This window comes from Scyliorhinus canicula, chromosome 2, assembly GCF_902713615.1.
Source record: "Scyliorhinus canicula chromosome 2, sScyCan1.1, whole genome shotgun sequence".
In the NCBI taxonomy this organism is placed as follows: domain Eukaryota; kingdom Metazoa; phylum Chordata; class Chondrichthyes; order Carcharhiniformes; family Scyliorhinidae; genus Scyliorhinus; species Scyliorhinus canicula.
The window spans coordinates 628185-649047 of NC_052147.1; the positions used below are offsets into that span (position 1 = coordinate 628185).

The 20863-nt window shown below is 58.3% G+C and overlaps 1 protein-coding gene across 1 annotated transcript in view; it reads right to left on the minus strand.

Moving 5' to 3' along the window:
* LOC119962482 (calcium permeable stress-gated cation channel 1-like) overlaps window positions 1–10793 on the minus strand; it is a 149284-nt gene extending 138491 nt beyond the window's left edge. The window contains exons 1-2 of the mRNA XM_038790426.1: window positions 10581–10793; window positions 3880–4031 (exon numbers count right to left, since the gene is read on the minus strand). The gene's annotated coding sequence lies outside the window, so the exon portion shown is untranslated. The remainder of the gene's footprint in view (window positions 1–3879; window positions 4032–10580) is intronic.
* Between the last annotated feature and the right edge of the window lie 10070 nt (window positions 10794–20863).

Here is a 20863-nt window from a genome sequence, read left to right on the forward strand (position 1 = left end):
TCATTGCCAATCTGGCTGTACGAGACCCCTTGGGGATGAGCGACCATAACATGGAAGAATTTTTTAGCAAGATGGAGAGTGAAGTAGTTGATTCGGAGACTGGGGTGCTGAATGTTAATAAAGGGAACTATGAAGATATGAGGCGTGAGTTGGCCTTGATAGATTGGGGAGAGTTACTTAAAGGGATGACACTGGATAGGCAATGGCAAACATTCAAGGAACACATGGAGGAACTACAGCAACTGTTCATTCCTGTCTGGCACAAAAGCAAAGGGGGTAAGAGGGCCAATCCATGACTTACAAAGGAAATTAGAAATCATAACCAATCCAAGGAAGAAGCATAGAGATTGGCCAAGAAAAATAATAGGTCTGAGGATTGGGAGCAGTTTAGAATTCAGCAAAGGACGAATGGATTAAGAATGGGAAAGTACAGTACGAAAGGAAGCTTGCAGGGAACATAAAGACTGACACTAAGAGTTTCATAAATATGTGAAGAGAAAGAGATTGGTAAAGAGAAATGTACGTCCACTGCAGACAGAAACAGGGGACTGTATAATAAGGGACAAAGAAATGGCTGAGCAATTGAATACATACTTTGGTTCTGTCTTCACAAAAGAGGACACAAATCAGATCCCAGAAATGATGGAAAATGAAAGGTTTAGTGAGAAGGAGGAACTGAGGGAGATCAACATTAGTAGAGAAATGGTGTTGGGAAAACTGATGGGATTGAAGGTGGATAAATCCCCAGGGCCTGAGAATCTGCATTCCAGAGTGCTTAAGGAGGTGGCTCTGGAAATAGTGGATGCATTGGTGGTCATCTTCCGGGATTCTATAGACTCTGGAACAATCCCTGCAGATTGGAGGGTAGCTCACGTCACTCCGATATTCACAAAGGGAGGTAGAGAGAAAGCAGGGAATTATAGACCAGTAAGCCTAACATTGATAGTGGGGAAAATTCTTGAATCCATTATCAAGGACTTTATAGCGGAACATTTAGAAAGCAGTGGCAGGATCAGTCAGAGTCAGCATGGATTTATGTAGGGAAAATCATGCTTGACAAATCTGTTGGAATTCTTTGAAGAGGTAACCAGTACAGTCGACAAGGGGGAGCCAGTCGATGTGGCATATTTGGACTTTCAGAAGGCGTTTGACAAAATCCCTCATAAGAGATTGTTGTGCAAAATTAAAGTGCAAGGGATTGGGGGAAATGGATTGAGGTGGATAGAAATTGGTTGGTAGAGAGGAACAAAGAGTCGGGGTTAATGAGTCCATTTCAAATTGACAGGCAGTAACCAGTGGGGTACCACAGGGATCGGTGCTGGGACCCCAGCTATTCACAATATATATTAATGATTTGGATGAGGGAACAAAATGTAACAGCTCCAAGTTTGCAGATGATACCAAGTTAGGTGGGAGGGTGAATTGTGATGAGGATGCAGGGATCCTACAGCATGATCTGGACAGGTTGGGCGAGTGGGCAAACCAATGGCAGACGCAGTATAATTTGGATAAGTGTGAGGTTACTCACTTTGGAAGCAAGGACAGGATGGCAGATTACTACCAGTATAGTTGTAAATTGGGAGAGGGGAGTGTGCAGCGGGACCTGGGTGCCCTTGTGCACCAGTCGCTGAAGGTAAGCATGCAGGTGCAGCAGGCGGTAAAGAAGGCTAATGGTATGTTGGCCTTCATTGCGAGAGGTTTCGAGTATAGAAGCAGGGATGTGTTGCTGCAATTGTACAGTGCATTGGTGAGGCCACACTTGGAGTATTGTGCGCAGGTTGGTCTCCTTCTCTGAGGAAGGATGTCCTTGCTCTTGAGGGAGAGCAGCGAAGGTTTACCAGATTGATTCCAGGGATGGCGGGACTGTCGTATGAGGAGAGATTGACTAGGTTGGGATTGTTCTCGCTGGAGTTCAGAAGAACAGGACGAGACTGGGTAAATGCAGGGAAGATGTTACCAATGACGGGTGTGTCCAGAACCAGGGGTCACAGTCTGAGGAGTCAGGGTAAACCGTTTCAGACAGAGATAAGGAGACATTTCTTCACACAAAGAGTGGTGAGCCTGTGGAATTCATTACCACAGGAAGTAGTTGATGCTAAAACTTTGAATATATTCAAGAGGCAGCTGGATATAGCACTTGGGGAGAATAGGATCAAAGGCTATGGGGAGAAAGCAGGATTAGGCTATTGAGTTGGATGGTCAGCCATGATGGTGATGAATGGCGGAGCAGGCTCGAAGGGCCAAAAGGCCTCCTCCTGCTCCTATCTTCTATGTATGTGTATCTATGTCCCCACTTCCTTCCACCGTCCATCCTTCCACCCCAGCAGACCTCCTTGCTCACATGCCCACCGGGTTCTCGATACACAGCAGATGTCCCCGGACATCACCCTCTGAAATATCCTGGGATAGAACATAGAACATACAGGGCAGAAGGAGGCCATTCGGCACATCGAGTCTGCACCGACCCACTTAAGCCCTCACCCACCCTATCCCTGTAACCCAATAACCCCTCCTAACCTTTTTGGTTACTAAGGAGCAATTTAGCATGGCCAATCCACCTAACCTGCACCTCTCTGGACTGTGAGAGGAAACCGGAGCACCCGGAGGAAACCCACGCAGACACGGGGAGGACGTGCAGACTCCGCACAGTGACCCAGCGGGGAATCGAACCTGGGACCCTGGCGCTGTGAAGCCCAGGATGTGGGTATTGCTGATGGGACATTTATTGCCCACCCTTAACTGTCCTTTGACTGAGTCTCTTGCTCGGCCATTTTAGAGGGGGTTTCAGAGTCAACCACATTGCTGTGGGTGTGGAGTCACGTGTAGGCCAGACCGGGTAAGGACGGCAGATTTCCTTCCCAAAAGGACATCAGTGAACCTGATGGGTTTTTGAAACAATGGTTTCATGGGGATCCAGTTTTTAAATCCAGATTTTTACTGATTTCAGATTTCACTGTGGCTCTGGTGAGATTCGACCCCGAGTCCAAGGGTATTGAACGGGATTCTCCCAATGGGAGACTAAGGGCGCGATTCTCCGCCCCCCACGCCAGGTGGGAGAATACCAGCTCCCCATTGCAGCACGTCACTGGATCCCAGTGCAGGTACCAGCTCCCCAGTGCAGCAGGTCACTGGATCCCAGTGCAGGTACCAGCTCCCCAGTGCAGCAGGTCACTGGATCCCAGTGCAGGTACCAGCTCCCCAGTGCAGCAGGTCACTGGATCCCAGTACAGCTACCAGCTCCCCAGTGCAGCAGGTCACTGGATCCCAGTGCAGCTACCAGCTCCCCAGTGCAGCAGGTCACTGGATCCCAGTGCAGCTACCAGCTCCCCAGTGCAGCAGGTCACTGGATCCCAGTGCAGGTACCAGCTCCCCAGTGCAGCAGGTCACTGGATCCCAGTGCAGGTACCAGCTCCCCATTGCAGCAGGTCACTGGATCCCAGTGCAGGTACCAGCTCCCCAGTGCAGCAGGTCACTGGATCCCAGTGCAGGTACCAGCTCCCATTGCAGCAGGTCACTGGATCCCAGTGCAGGTACCAGCTCCCCAGTGCAGCAGGTCACTGGGTCCCAGTGCAGGTACCAGCTCCCCAGTGCAGGTCACTGGATCCCAGTGCAGGTACCAGCTCCCATTGCAGCAGGTCACTGGATCCCAGTGCAGGTACCAGCTCCCCAGTGCAGCAGGTCACTGGATCCCAGTGCAGGTACCAGCTCCCCAGTGCAGCAGGTCACTGGATCCCAGTGCAGGTACCAGCTCCCCATTGCAGCAGGTCACTGGATCCCAGTGCAGCTACCAGCTCCCCAGTGCAGGTCACTGGATCAAAGGGCAAAGGCAGGCTCCCCAGTGCGATGTTACAATGGCTCGCAGGACAGATCATCAAGTACCTGATCAATGTTGACAGACGAGGTGATGGAGGTTTGTTGCTGGCTGCAGCTTCAGTCTGTAGACTGTGTTGGAGAATTCAGTGCCACTTTCTCATTGTTGAATCAAGCTGTAACGTTGGTTGCTGTTCAAACAGGTTCTGCTCTGACACTGCCTGTTGTTTGAGAAAGAAAGATGGAAGTTAGGAAGCAGCTTAGCCACTGCGGCCAGTTCTGACATTCAAATCATGGCTAATCCGTTTCTCAGCTCATCGACCGACCTTTGCTCAATATTCCATTCCTGATACTCTGACCCAACAAGTCTCTTCACCCGTCTTGAAAAATTCCAATTGACGCTCAGAATCTACAATCTTTGTGGGGAGAGAGTTTGAGATTTCCACTTCTCTTTGTGTGACATCACCCCAGCTTCATGCCCCCTTTTGTTCTGGAATCTTCCACCAGAGGAAATAATTTCACTTTATGTTATGTATCAAATCATTTTAATACATATAGAATTTACAGTGCAGAAGGTTGCCATTTGGCCCATCGAGTCTGCACCGGCCCTTGGAAAGAGCACCCTAAATTAGCCCACACTTCTAACCTATCCCCATAACCCAGCAACCCCCACTTAACCTTTTTGGACACTATGGGCAATTTATCATGGCCAATCCACCTAACCTGCACATCTTTGGACTGTGGGAGGAAACCAGAGCACCCGGAGGAAACCCACGCAGACACGGGGAGAACATGCAGACTCCGCAAAGGCAATGAGCCACGCTGGGAATCGAACCTGGGACCCTGACGCTGTGAAGCAATAGTGCTAAACACTGTGCTACCGTGTTGCCCATTATTTCATCATAATTTTGAAAATGCTAATCCGATCACTCCCCCTTCTAAACTGAGGGTAATATCAGTCAAGACATCTTTCCTCATAATTTAACCCTTTAAGATTTAATATTGCATTTCTGTAGCACCTTTCACAACTTTGGACGTCCTAAAGTGCTTCACAGCTGATTAAACACTTCCGAGGTGTCAGTACAGCAAACCGCCACAAACAACAGTGAAACAAATGACGAGATCATCTGTTTTTGTGATATTGTTTGAGGACTAATCATTCGCCAGGCACCAGGAATCACTCATCTTTCACATCTGCCTGTCAGCTTCGACAGACCTCTCAGTTTAACGTCAATAAATGCCACCTCCCACAGTGCGGCACTCCCTCAGTACTGACCCTCTGACAGTGCGGCACTCCCTCAGTACTGACCCTCTGACAGTGCGGCACTCCCTCAGTACTGACCCTCTGACAGTGCAGCACTCCCTCAGTACTGACCCGCTGACAGTGCGGCACTCCCTCAGTACTGACCCTCTGACAGTGCAGCACTCCCTCAGTACTGACCCTCCCACAGTGCAGCACTCCCTCAGTACTGACCCTCTGACAGTGCAGCACTCCCTCAGTACTGACCCTCTGACAGTGCGGCACTCCCTCAGTACTGACCCTCTGACAGTGCGGCACTCCCTCAGTACTGACCCTCCCACAGTGCAGCACTCCCTCAGTACTGACCCTCTGACAGTGCGGCACTCCCTCAGTACTGACCCTCTGACAGTGCAGCACTCCCTCAGTACTGACCCTCCCACAGTGCAGCACTCCCTCAGTACTGACCCTCTGACAGTCCGGCACTCCCTCAGTACTGACCCTCCGACAGTGCAGCACTCCCTCAGTACTGACCCTCTGACAGTGCGCACTCCCTCAGTACTGACCCTCTGACAGTGCGACACTCCCTCAGCACTGACCCTCTGACAGTGCAGCACTCCCTCACCACTGACCCTCTGACAGTGCAGCACTCCTTCCAGCCCCTCACCATCCTGACTTGAAAATATGTCTCCGTTTCTTCACTGTCGCTGGGTCAAAATCCTGGAACCCCCTCCCTGACAGCAATACCCCCTCTGCCAACGGCCAACCCAGCATGACCGGGGCAACAGCCTTACAGTGTACACAGCGTGGTTCAGAAATGCCTCGTGTTCACAACTGGGAATATCTCTGCTTACTGTGTACACACCCTGGGGTAATACCCTCCTTACTGTGTACACACCCTGGGGTAATACCCTCCTTACTGTGTACACACCCTGGGGTAATACCCTCCTTACTGTGTACACACCCTGGGGTAATACCCTCCTTACTGTGTACACACCCTGGGGTAATACCCTCCTTACTGTGTACACACCCTGGGGTAATACCCTCCTTACTGTGTACACACCCTGGGGTAATACCCTCCTTACTGTGTACACACCCTGGGGTAATACCCTCCTTACTGTGTACACACCCTGGGGTAATACCCTCCTTACTGTGTACACACCCTGGGGTAATACCCTCCTTACTGTGTACACACTGGGGTAATACCCTCCTTACTGTGTACACACCCTGGTGTAATACCTTCCTTACTGTGTACACACTGGGGTAATACCCTCCTTACTGTGTACACCCTGGGGTAATACCCTCCTTACTGTGTACACACCCTGGGGTAATACCCTCCTTACTGTGTACACACCCTGGGGTAATACCCTCCTTACTGTGTACACACCCTGGGGTAATACCCTCTTTACTGTGTACACACCCTGGGGTAATACCTGGATAGAAATTGTCCCATTGGGCAGACGCAGCATGGGTTCATAAAGGGCAGGTCATGCCTAACTAATTTAGTAGAATTTTTTGAGGACATTACCAGTGCAGTAGATAACGGGGAGCCGATGGATGTGGTATATCTGGATTTCCAGAAAGCCTTTGACAAGGTGCCACACAAAAGGCTGCTGCCTAAGATAAAGATGCATGGCATTAAGGGTAAAGTAGTAGCATGGATAGAGGATTGGTTAATTAATAGAAAGCAAAGAGTGGGGATTAATGGGAGTTTCTCTGGTTGGCAATCAGTAGCTAGTGGTGTCCCTCAGGGATCCGTGTTGGGCCCACAATTGTTCACAATTTACATAGATGATTTGGAGTTGGGAACCAAGGGCAATGTGTCCAAGTTTGCAGATGACACTAAGATGAGTGGTAAAGCGAAAAGTGCAGAGGATACTGGAAGTCTGCCGAGGGATTTGGATAGGTTAAGTGAATGGGCTAGGGTCTGGCAGATGGAATACAATGTTGACAAATGTGAGGTTATCCATTTTGGTAGGAATAACAGCAAACGGGATTATTATTTAAACGATAAAATATTAAAGCATGCCGCTGTGCAGAGAGACTTGGGTGTGCTAGTGCATGAGTCACAGAAGGTTGGTTTACAGGTGCAACAGGTGATTAAGAAGGCAAATGGAATTTTGTCCTTCATTGCTAGAGGGATGGAGTTTAAGACGAGGGAGGTTATGTTGCAATTGTATAGGGTGTTGGTGAGGCCACACCTGGAGTGTTGTGTTCAGTTTTGGTCTCCTTACTTGAGAAAGGACGTACTGGCACTGGAGGGTGTGCAGAGGAGATTCACTAGGTTAATCCCAGAGCTGAAGGGGTTGGATTATGAGGAGAGGTTGAGTGGACTGGGACTGTACTCGTTGGAATTTAGAAGGATGAGGGGGGATCTTATAGAAACATTTAAAATTATGAAGGGAATAGATAGGATAGATGCGGGCAGGTTGTTTCCACTGGCGGGTGAAAGCAGAACTAGGGGACATAGCCTCAAAATAAGGGGAAGTAGATTTAGGACTGAGTTATGGAGGAACTTCTTCACCCAAAGGGTTGTGAATCTATGGAATTCCTTGCCCAGTGAAGCAGCTGAGGCTCCTTCATTACATGTTTTAAAGGTAAAGATATATAGTTTTTTGAAGAATAAAGGGATTAAGGGTTATGGTGTTCGGGCCGGAAAGTGGAGCTGAGTCCACAAAAGATCAGCCATGATCTAATTGAATGGCGGAGCAGGCTCGAGGGGCCAGATGGCCTACTCCTGCTCCTAGTTCTTATGTTCTTACTGTGTACACACCCTGGGGTAATACCCTCCTTACTGTGTACACACCCTGGGGTAATACCCTCCTTACTGTGTACACGCCCTGGGGTAATACCCTCCTTACTGTGTACACGCCCTGGGGTAATACCCTCCTTACTGTGTACACACCCTGGGGTAATACCCTCCTTACTGTGTACACACCCTGGAGTAATACCCTCCTTACTGTGTACACACCCTGGGGTAATACCCTCCTTACTGTGTACACACTGGGGTAATACCCTCCTTACTGTGTACACACCCTGGGGTAATACCCTCCTTACTGTGTACACACCCTGGGGTAATACCCTCCTTACTGTGTACACAACCTGGGGTAATACCCTCCTTACTGTGTACACACCCTGGGGTAATACCCTCCTTACTGTGTACACGCCCTGGGGTAATACCCTCCTTACTGTGTACACGCCCTGGGGTAATACCCTCCTTACTGTGTACACACCCTGGGGTAATACCCTCCTTACTGTGTACATGCAGCTCCTGGCCTCAAGTTCAATAAGGCAGCTCCCGGCCCCATTCAGGAGGGTAATTAGGGAGGGGGAATAAATGCCGGCCTAGCCAGTGACACCCACATCCGTGAATGATCAAATATTTCTTCAAAGATCGTCATCGCCTGTCACTTATTGGGAGTAAATGTTTGCATTTTTCTGCATGTGGGTACAGATTGCTTCCGTATTTGAGGAGTTGCAAATGGTACTGAACACAGTTCAATCATCAGCAAACATTCCCCTTCAAACGTTAGAGAGGAGGGGTGGTCATTGCTGAAGGAACTGAAGCCGGTTGGAGCCGAGGACACGGCATGGGGAAGCTCCTGCACAATGGCCCGGGATGGGAGATCATCGGCCCCGAATAACCGGCTTCCTTGGAGCTCGGAATGAGGTTGGACTGGGACATGGAATGCAGTGGGGATGGGGGGGGGGGGGGGGGGGGGGGGCAGTGGGGAGGGTGCCCGGGGGGCAGTGGGGAGGGTGCCCGGGGGGCAGTGGGGAGGGTGCCCGGGGGCAGTGGGGTGGGTGCCCGGGGGGCAGTGGGGAGGGTGCCCGGGGCCCGGGGGGCAGTGGGGAGGGTGCCCGGGGGGCAGTGGGGAGGGTGCCCGGGGGGCAGTGGGGAGGGTGCCCGGGGGGAGGGTGCCCGGGGGCAGTGGGGTGGGGGGGTCATTGGGGTGGGTGCCCGGGGGCAGTGGGGTGGGTGCCCTGGGCCTGGGGGCAGTGGGGTGGGTGCCCGGGGGCAGTGGGGTGGGGGGGGCAGTGGGGAGGGTGCCCGGGGGCAGTGGGGTGGGTGCACGGGGGGTGGGTGCCCCGGGGGCAGTGGGGTGGGTGCACGGGGGGGCAGTGGGGTGGGTGCACGGGGGGGCAGTGGGGTGGGTGCCCGGGGGCAGTGGGGTGGGTGCCCGAGGCCCGAGGGCAGTGGGGTGGGTGCCCGGGGGGCAGTGGGGAGGGTGCCCGGGGGGCAGTGGGGAGGGTGCCCGGGGGAGGGTGCCCGGGGGCAGTGGGGTGGGGGGGGTCATTGGGGTGGGTGCCCTGGGCCTGGGGGCAGTGGGGTGGGTGCCCGGGGGCAGTGGGGTGGGGGGGCAGTGGGGTGGGTGCCCGGGGGCAGTGGGGAGGGTGCCCGGGGGCAGTGGGGTGGGTGCACGGGGGGGGTGCCCGAGGGCAGTGGGGTGGGTGCCCGGGGGCAGTGGGGTGGGTGCCCCGGGGGCAGTGGGGTGGGTGCCCGGGGGCAGTGGGGTGGGGGGGCAGTGGGGTGGGGGGGCAGTGGGGTGGGTGCCCCGGGGGCAGTGGGGTGGGTGCCCGAGGCCCGGGGGCAGTGGGGTGGGTGCCCGGGGGCAGTGGGGTGGGTGCCCCGGGGGGGGGGGCAGTGGGGGGGGTGCCCGGGGGCAGTGGGGTGGGTGCACGGGGGCAGTGGGGTGGGTGCCCGGGGGGGGGGGCAGTGGGGTGGGTGCCCGGGGGCAGTGGGGTGGGTGCACGGGGGGGGGCAGTGGGGGGGTGCCCGGGGGCAGTGGGGTGGGTGCCCGGGGGGGGGGGCAGTGGGGGGGTGCCCGGGGGCAGTGGGGTGGGTGCCCGGGGGGGGCAGTGGGGTGGGTGCCCGGGGGCAGTGGGGTGGGTGCCCGGGGGCAGTGGGGTGGGTGCACGGGGGCAGTGGGGTGGGTGCCCGGGGGGGGGGGCAGTGGGGTGGGTGCCCGGGGGCAGTGGGGTGGGTGCACGGGGGGGGGCAGTGGGGGGGTGCCCGGGGGCAGTGGGGTGGGTGCCCGGGGGGGGGGCAGTGGGGGGGTGCCCGGGGGCAGTGGGGTGGGTGCCCGGGGGGGGCAGTGGGGTGGGTGCCCGGGGGGCAGTGGGGTGGGGGGGGCAGTGGGGTGGGGGGGCAGTGGGGTGGGGGGGCAGTGGGGTGGGTGCCCGGGGGCAGTGGGGTGGGTGCCCGGGGGCAGTGGGGTGGGTGCCCGGGGGCAGTGGGGTGGGTGCACGGGGGGGGTAGTGGGGTGGGTGCATGGTGGGGCAGTGGGGAGGGTGCCCGGGGGGAGGGTGCCCCGGGGGCAGTGGGGTGGGTGCCCGGGGGGAGGGTGCCCCGGGGTCAGTGGGGTGGGTGCCCGGGGGCAGTGGGGAGGGGTTGAGAGGGGGGGGGGGGGCGAGGTTGGGAAAGGAAACTTGCCATATGTCCGCGACTCAATGACACATCCTGAACATGCAAATGAGACCTCGGGGAATGTGCCCCAAGCTCCAGCATTGTGTTGCTGCCCTAGGTACTTACATCAGGATCTGACCTGGCAGGGTCAGGATGCTGAAGCTATTAGAGATGGAGTTGGTAGGGACTGTTGTAAAAACATCAATCCTCTGACTGCAGCCATTCGACTGCACTGTACGCCCGGGTCTCTGAAACAAAGCTCCTCTCCGGCTACTTCATCACAGCTCGTTGGTTGCTTTCTGTCGAATGGTGAGCAGACTGATATCCTGACCCACCAAGTGCTGCTGGCAGCTGAATAATGATGCTGTAAATGCAGCTCACTGCACACACAGTACTGCCACAGGCTAAAGGAGTGAGTCAGCATTGTCCAGGCTTCAATATAAACCAATTAACTGTGATTGTTTCCCTACCTCTGCAGCCAACAATGCCTGAATTATCATCATCAGCTTCGCTCTGCGAATAAGTGATTGCAGGCATTTTCCTGAGATTTAACAGAATCAGCAAATATTCAGCTTCCCAGCCACAGCCCACCCCTCGGAATATAAACAGGATCCGAAAAGCTTCCACAACGAGCAATACCCCCTCTGCCAACGGCCAACCCAGCATGACCGGGGCAACAGCCTTACAGTGTACACAGTGTGGCTCAGAAATGCCTCGTGTTCACAACTGGGAATATCTCTGCTTACTGTGTACACACACTGGGGTAATACCCTCCTTACTGTGTACACACACTGGGGTAATACCCTCCTTACTGTGTACACACCCTGGGGTAATACCCTCCTTACTGTGTACACACCCTGGAGTAATACCCTCCTTATTGTGTACACACCCTGGGGTAATACCCTCCTTACTGTGTACACACCCTGGGGTAATACCCTCCTTACTGTGTACACACCCTGGGGTAATACCCTCCTTACTGTGTACACACCCTGGGGTAATACCCTCCTTACTGTGTACACACCCTGGGGTAATACCCTCCTTACTGTGTACACACCCTGGGGTAATACCCTCCTTACTGTGTACACACCCTGGGGTAATACCCTCCTTACTGTGTACACGCCCTGGGGTAATACCCTCCTTACTGTGTACACACCCTGGGGTAATACCCTCCTTACTGTGTACACACCCTGGGGTAATACCCTCCTTACTGTGTACACGCCCTGGGGTAATACCCTCCTTACTGTGTACACACCCTGGGGTAATACCCTCCTTACTGTGTACACACCCTGGGGTAATACCCTCCTTACTGTGTACACACCCTGGGGTAATACCCTCCTTACTGTGTACACGCCCTGGGGTAATACCCTCCTTACTGTGTACACACCCTGGGGTAATACCCTCCTTACTGTGTACACACCCTGGGGTAATACCCTCCTTACTGTGTACACACCCTGGGGTAATACCCTCCTTACTGTGTACACACCCTGGGGTAATACCCTCCTTACTGTGTACACACCCTGGGGTAATACCCTCCTTACTGTGTACACACCCTGGGGTAATACCCTCCTTACTGTGTACACACCCTGGGGTAATACCCTCCTTACTGTGTACACACCCTGGGGTAATACCCTCCTTACTGTGTACACACCCTGGGGTAATACCCTCCTTACTGTGTACACACCCTGGGGTAATACCCTCCTTACTGTGTACACACCCTGGGGTAATACCCTCCTTACTGTGTACACACCCTGGGGTAATACCCTCCTTACTGTGTACACACCCTGGGGTAATACCCTCCTTACTGTGTACACACCCTGGGGTAATACCCTCCTTACTGTGTACACGCCCTGGGGTAATACCCTCCTTACTGTGTACACGCCCTGGGGTAATACCCTCCTTACTGTGTACACACCCTGGGGTAATACCCTCCTTACTGTGTACACACCCTGGGGTAATACCCTCCTTACTGTGTACACACCCATCATTCTGGGGTGGTCATCGAAGACACTTGGGATCCAGGAGGCAGCTTTCATGCACGGTCCCAGGGTAGAGGACACACACATGCACGATCCCGATACGGTGGTTGGACATGAGGTGTATATTCAGGGAGTGGGATGCCTTCCTGTTACTATAGGGCATTCACTGATGCCCGAGTGGTCGCAGGACAGAATGTGTGCTATCCATCACCGCCTGGACCTGGGGCACCCTGGCGATGGCGGCGGATCCTGGTGGGCCTGGTCCAGATTAAATGTGATGTAGTCAGATGCCTGGGCGCACAGAACATCCGTCACCTCCCGGATGTCCCTGTGGGCTGATGTGTGGACTGCCACAGAGATCGCCACTCCAGCCCTGGAACAACCCGGTGGCATAAAAGTGCTGCAATGACCTTCATGGCCATCGGGAGTGAGTGTCCTCCTGTTCCACAGGTGCCATGTCCGTGAGGGTATGGCACAGGTGCCGCACTGTCTCTCTGTTGAGATGTCGTCTTCTGCGGCAAATGCTGGCCTTCAGTTCATGGAATGACCAATGGCTCCTGTTCACCTTGACACGTAACTGGCCTCCCCTTCTGGCCCCATCCTCAGCCTGATGGGCGGCCGGGTCTTCAGGGTGTGTGGCGGCCCCAGCACATATGGTGCCACCTCCAGCCTGCGATGGCCTTGCTGACTCTTTGGCGTCTACCTGCCTCGGTTGTGACAAGCACAGTGAGGACAACCTCCACGGGATCTACCTGCCTCGGCTGTGACAAGCACAGTGAGGACAACCTCCACGGGATCTACCTGCCTCGGCTGTGACAAGCACAGTGAGGACAACCTCCACGGGATCTACATCAGCATATTTGTATCTGGTGGGATTTGGAGGTGTGAGAATGCCAATTAGTTGAGTTTCCATTCCTGGACCCTCAAATCCCCCATCTTACCACGACTGTCCTGCCTTCTCACTGAGTGCCATACAGCAAACCTTGGTCTGCACACTCACCCTCGGCCACTTCAGGAACCCCCAGGCCTCTGCCGAGAACATTAGGACGGCCGTGCTCAGCTGCCTTCTGCTCATCCTGACACTTACCCTTTGGCCGTGAGAGAAGCCCTGCTCTTTGCTGGGTTTGATTGTTGGCAGATGCCTCAATGGCGCTGACAGTCCTGGAGTACAGGCACACTGTTTGGGCAGCAAAGCTTGCAGGATATCCAGCCCACTAATCAGCCTCTCAGACAGGCACCTGTTCCTTTGAGGAGGCTTTTGAGAGTCAAGGAGCGTGAAGTGCTTTCACAACTAACAAGGCTAATCCCTCATTCGAAACAGCCTGTAGCTGTGAAGCTGGAGGCTGCTCACAGTCAAAGGGAGTGAAATTCAGTTTCTTGAGAGAAGCCACAGCAAAGCTCTGTCCTGGGGGGGTTTGGTGGGGCAGGCAGGCAGCAGAATGTCTCTGTCCTGGGGGGGGTTTGGTGGAACAGACAGGCAGCAGAGTGTCTCTGTCCTGGGAGAGTTTGGTGGGACAGACAGGCTGCAGAGTGTCTCTGTCCTGGGAGAGTTTGGTGGGGCAGGCAGGCAGCAGAATGAGATCCGGAACCCGCCATCGGGAGCGGGCCGGGACCCGGAAGCCGCCAGCGGGAGCGGGCCGGGACCCGGAAGCCGCCAGCGGGAGCGGGCCGGGATCCGGAACTCGCCATCGGGAGAGGGCCGGGATCCGGAACTCGCCGTCGGGAGAGGGCCGGGATCCGGAACTCGCAAGCGGAAGCGGGATCCGGAACGCGCAAGCGGGAGCGGGAGCCGGAACTCGCCAGCGGGAGAGGGCCGGGATCCGGAACTAGCCATCGGGAGAGGGCCGGGATCCAGAACTCGCCACCGGGAGGGGGCCGGGATCCGGAACTCGCCGTCGGGGCCGGGATCCGGAACTCGCCATCGGGGCCGGGATCCGGAACTCGCCGTCGGGAGCGAGCCGGGATCCGGAACTCGCCGTCGGGAGCGGGCCGGGATCCGGAACTCGCCGTCGGGAAGGAGCCGGGATCCGGAACTCGCCGTCGGGAAGGAGCCGGGATCCGGAACTCGCCGTCGGGAAGGAGCCGGGATCCGGAACTCGCCGTCAGGAAGGAGCCGAGATCCGGAACTCGCCGTCGGGAAGGAGCCGGGATCCGGAACTCGCCGACAGGAAGGAGCCGGGATCCGGAACTCGCCATCGGGAAGGAGCCGGGATCCGGAACTCGCCGTCGGGAAGGAGCCGGGATCCGGAACTCGCCATCGGGAAGGAGCCGGGATCCGGATATCGCCGTCGGGAAGGAGCCGGGATCCGGAACTCGCCATCGGGAAGGTGCCGGGATCCGGAACTCGCCGACAGGAAGGAGCCGGGATCCGGAACTCGCCGTCGGGAAGGAGCCGGGATCCGGAACTCGCCATCGGGAAGGAGCCGGGATCCGGAACTCGCCGTCGGGAAGGAGCCGGGATCCGGAACTCGCCGTGGGGAAGGAGCCGGGATCCGGAAGAAAATTGCAAAATGGTTGGTGCCCGGTGTGAATCTTGATTCTGACCTTTCCCACGATTCACCCTGTGTTCCCAGTTTGGCGCTGGGGAGCTATACGGCGGGGAGCTATACGGCGGGGAGCTATACGGCGGGGAGCTATACGGCGGGGAGCTATACGGCGGGGAGCTATACGGCGGGGAGCTATGCGCTGGGGAGCTATACGGCGGGGAGCTATACGGCGGGGAGCTATACGGCGGGAGCTATACGGCGGGGAGCTATACGGCGGGGAGCTATACGGCGGGGAGCTATGCGCTGGGGAGCTATACGGCGGGAGCTATACGGCGGGGAGCTATACGGCGGGAGCTATACGGCGGGAGCTATACGGCGGGAGCTATACGGCGGGGAGCTATACGGCGGGGAGCTATACGGCGGGAGCTATACGGCGGGGAGCTATACGGCGGGGAGCTATGCGCTGGGGAGCTATACGGCGGGAGCTATACGGCGGGAGCTATACGGCGGGAGCTATACGGCGGGGAGCTATACGGCGGGAGCTATACGGCGGGAGCTATACGGCGGGGAGCTATACGGCGGGGAGCTATACGGCGGGGAGCTATACGGCGGGGAGCTATACGGCGGGGAGCTATACGGCGGGGAGCTATACGGCGGGGAGCTATACGGCGGGGAGCTATACGGCGGGGAGCTATACGGCGGGGAGCTATACGGCGGGGAGCTATACGGTGGGGAGCTATACGGCGGGAGCTATACGCCGGGGAGCTATACGGCGGGGAGCTATACGCTGGGGAGCTATACGGCGGGGAGCTATACGGCGGGAGCTATACGGTGGGGAGCTATACGGTGGGGAGCTATACGCCGGGGAGCTATATGCCGGGGAGCTATACGGCGTGGAGCTATACGGCGGGAGCTATACGGCGGGGAGCTATACGGCGGGAGCTATACGGCGGGGAGCTATACGGCGGGGAGCTATACGGCGGGGAGCTATACGGCGGGAGCTATACGGCGGGAGCTATACGCCGGGGAGCAATACGGCGGGGAGCTATACGGCGGGGAGCTATACGGCGGGAGCTATACGGCGGGGAGCTATACGGCGGGGAGCTATACGGCGGGAGCTATACGGCGGGAGCTATACGGCGGGGAGCTATACGGCGGGGAGCTATACGGCGGGGAGCTATACGGCGGGAGCTATACGGCGGGGAGCTATACGGCGGGGAGCTATACGGCGGGAGCTATACGGGGAGCTATACGGCGGGGAGCTATACGGCGGGGAGCTATACGGCGGGGAGCTATACGGCGGGGAGCTATACGGGGAGCTATACGGCGGGGAGCTATACGGCGGGAGCTATACGGCGGGAGCTATACGGCGGGGAGCTAAACGCCGGGGAGCTATACGGCGGGGAGCTATACGCCGGGGAGCTATACGCCGGGAGCTATACGGCGGGGAGCTATACGGCGGGGAGCTATACGCCGGGGAGCTATACGGCGGGAGCTATACGGCAGGGAGCTATACGGCGGGGAGCTATACGGCGGGGAGCTATACGGGGAGCTATACGCCGGGGAGCTATACGGCGGGGAGCTATACGGCGGGAGCTATACGGCGGGAGCTATACGCCGGGGAGCTATACGGCGGGGAGCTATACGGCGGGGAGCTATACACCGGGGAGCTATACGCTGGGGAGCTATACGGCGGGGAGCTATACGGGGAGCTATACGCCGGGGAGCTATACGGCGGGGAGCTATACGGCGGGAGCTATACGGCGGGAGCTATACGCCGGGGAGCTATACGGCGGGGAGCTATACGGCGGGGAGCTATACGCCGGGGAGCTATACGCCGGGGAGCTATACGGCGGGAGCTATACGGCGGGAGCTATACGCCGGGGAGCTATACGGCGGGGAGCTATACGGCGGGGAGCTATACGGCGGGGAGCTATACGGCGGGGAGCTATACGGCGGGGAACTATACGGCGGGAGCTATACGCCGGGGAGCTATACGGCGGGAGCTATACGGCGGGGAACTATACGGCGGGAGCTATACGCCGGGGAGCTATACGGCGGGAGCTATACGCCGGGGAGCTATACGCCGGGGAGCTATACGGCGGGGAGCTATACGGCGGGGAGCTATACGGCGGGGAACTATACGGCGGGAGCTATACGCCGGGGAGCTGTACGGCGGGGAGCTATACGGCGGGGAGCTATACGGCGGGAGCTATACGGCGGGAGCTATACGCCGGGGAGCTATACGGCGGGAGCTATACGGCGGGAGCTATACGGCGGGGAGCTATACGGCGGGGAGCTATACGGCGGGAGCTATACGGCGGGGAGCTATACGGCGGGGAGCTATACGGCGGGGAGCTATACGCCGGGGAGCTATACGGCCGGAGCTATACGGCGGGGAGCTATACGGCGGGGAGCTATACGCCGGGGAGCTATACGGCGGGGAGCTATACGGCGGGAGCTATACGGCGGGAGCTATACGCCGGGGAGCTATACGGCGGGGAGCTATACGGCGGGGAGCTATACGCCGGGGAGCTATACGCCGGGGAGCTATACGGCGGGAGCTATACGGCGGGAGCTATACGCCGGGGAGCTATACGGCGGGGAGCTATACGCCGGGAGCTATACGCCGGGGAGCTATACGGCGGGGAGCTATACGGCGGGGAGCTATACGGCGGGGAACTATACGGCGGGAGCTATACGCCGGGGAGCTATACGGCCGGAGCTATACGGCGGGGAGCTATACGGCGGGAGCTATACGCCGGGGAGCTATACGGCGGGGAGCTATACGGCGGGAGCTATACGGCGGGAGCTATACGCCGGGGAGCTATACGGCGGGATCTATACGCCGGGGAGCTGTACGGCGGGGAGCTGTACGCCGGTGAGCTATACGGCGGGAGCTATACGGCGGGGAGCTATACGGCGGGGAGCTATACGGCGGGGAGCTATACGCCGGGGAGCTATACGGCCGGAGCTATACGGCGGGGAGCTATACGGCGGGGAGCTATACACCGGGGAGCTATACGGCGGGAGCTATACGCCGGGAGCTATACGCCGGGAGCTATACGGCGGGAGCTATACGCCGGGGAGCTATACGGCGGGGAGCTATACGGCGGGGAGCTATACGGCGGGGAGCTATACGCCGGGGAGCTATACGGCGGGAGCTATACGCCGGGGGGCTATACGGCGGGAGCTATACGCCGGGAGCTACGCCGGGCTATACCGGGGAGCTATACGGCGGGAGCTATACGCCGGGAGCTATACGGCGGGAGCTATACGGCGGGGGCTATACGGCGGGGAGCTATACGGCGGGAGCTATACGGCGGGGAGCTATACGGCGGGGAGCTATACGGCGGGGAGCTATACGGCGGGGAGCTATACGGCGGGAGCTATACGCCGGGGAGCTATACGGCGGGGGGCTATACGCCGGGGAGCTATACGGCCGGGGGGCTTATGCACGCTAGACGCCGGGGCTATACGCCGGGAGCTATACCGGGACGATAGGGAGCTATACGGCGGGAGCTATACGGCGGGGAGCTATACGCGGGGAGCTATACGGCGGGGAGCTATACGGCGGGAGCTATACGGCGGGGAGCTATACGGCGGGGAGCTATACGCCGGGGAGCTATACGGCGGGGGGCTATACGGCCGGAGCTGTACGCCGGGGAGCTATACGGCGGGGGGCTATACGGCCGGAGCTATACGGCGGGGAGCTATACGGCGGGGAGCTATACGGCGGGGAGCTATACGGCGGGGAGCTATACGGCGGGAGCTATACGGCGGGGGGCTATACGGCCGGAGCTATACGGCGGGGAGCTATACGGCGGGGGCTATACGGCGGGAGCTATACGCCGGGGAGCAATACGGCGGGGAGCTATACGGCGGGGAGCTATACGGCGGGGAGCTATACGGCGGGAGCTATACGGCGGGGAGCTATACGGCGGGAGCTATACGGCGGGGAGCTATACGGCGGGGAGCTATACGGCGGGAGCTATACGGCGGGGAGCTATACGGCGGGAGCTATACGGCGGGGAGCTATACGGCGGGGAGCTATACGGCCGGAGCTATACGGCGGGAGCTATACGGCGGGAGCTATACGGCGGGGAGCTATACGGCGGGGAGCTATACGGCGGGGAGCTATACGGCGGGGAGCTATACGGCGGGGAGCTATACGGCGGGGAGCTATACGGCGGGAGCTATACGCCGGGGAGCTATACGCTGGGGAGCTATACGGCGGGGAGCTATACGCCGGGGAGCTATACGGCGGGAGCTATACGGCGGGAAGCTATACGGCGGGAGCTATACGGCGGGGAGCTATACGGCGGGGAGCTATACGGCGGGGAGCTATACGGCGGGAGCTATACGGCGGGAGCTATACGCCGGGGAGCAATACGGCGGGGAGCTATACGGCGGGGAGCTATACGGCGGGAGCTATACGGCGGGGAGCTATACGGCGGGGAGCTATACGGCGGGGAGCTATACGGCGGGAGCTATACGGCGGGGAGCTATACGGCGGGGAGCTATACGGCGGGAGCTATACGGCGGGGAGCTATACGGGGAGCTATACGGCGGGGAGCTATACGGCGGGGAGCTATACGGCGGGGAGCTATACGGCGGGGAGCTATACGGGGAGCTATACGGCGGGGAGCTATACGGCGGGAGCTATACGGCGGGAGCTATACGGCGGGGAGCTAAACGCCGGGGAGCTATACGGCGGGAGCTATACGCCGGGGAGCTATACGCCGGGAGCTATACGGCGGGGAGCTATACGGCGGGGAGCTATACGGCGGGGAGCTATACGCCGGGGAGCTATACGGCGGGGAGCTATACGGCGGGGAGCTATACGGCGGGGAGCTATACGGCGGGGAGCTATACGCCGGGGAGCTATACGGCAGGGAGCTATACGGCGGGGAGCTATACGGCGGGAGCTATACGGCTGGAGCTATACGCCGGGGAGCTATACGGCGGGGAGCTATACGGCGGGAGCTATACGGCGGGAGCTATACGCCGGGGAGCTATACGGCGGGGAGCTATACGGCGGGGAGCTATACGCCGGGGAGCTATACGCCGGGGAGCTATACGGCGGGAGCTATACGGCGGGAGCTATACGCCGGGGAGCTATACGGCGGGGAGCTATACGCCGGGGAGCTATACGCCGGGGAGCTATACGCCGGGGAGCTATACGCCGGGGAGCTATACGGCGGGGAGCTATACGGCGGGAGCTATACGCCGGGGAGCTATACGGCCGGAGCTATACGGCGGGGAGCTATACGGCGGGAGCTATACGCCGGGGAGCTATACGGCCGGAGCTATACGGCGGGGAGCTATACGGCGGGAGCTATACGCCGGGGAGCTATACGGCGGGGAGCTATACGCCGGGGAGCTATACGGTGGGGGCTATACGGCCGGAGCTGTACGCCGGGGAGCTATACGGCGGGGGGCTATACGGCCGGAGCTATACGGCGGGGAGCTATACGGCGGGGAGCTATACGGCGGGGAGCTATACGGCGGGAGCTATACGGCGGGGGGCTATACGGCCGGAGCTATACGGCGGGGAGCTATACAGCGGGGGCTATACGGCGGGAGCTATACGCCGGGGAGCAATACGGCGGGGAGCTATACGGCGGGGAGCTATACGGCGGGGAGCTATACGGCGGGAGCTATACGGCGGGGAGCTATACGGCGGGGAGCTATACGGCGGGGAGCTATACGGCGGGAGCTATACGGCGGGGAGCTATACGGCGGGGAGCTATACGGCGGGAGCTATACGGCGGGAGCTATACGGCGGGGAGCTATACGGCGGGGAGCTATACGGCGGGGAGCTATACGGCGGGAGCTATACGCCCGGGAGCTATACGGCGGGAGCTATACGGCGGGGAGCTATACGGCGGTGTAGTAGCGTCCATCGTGTTTAAATTCCAGCAAGTAGATGATAAGATGAGAGTGG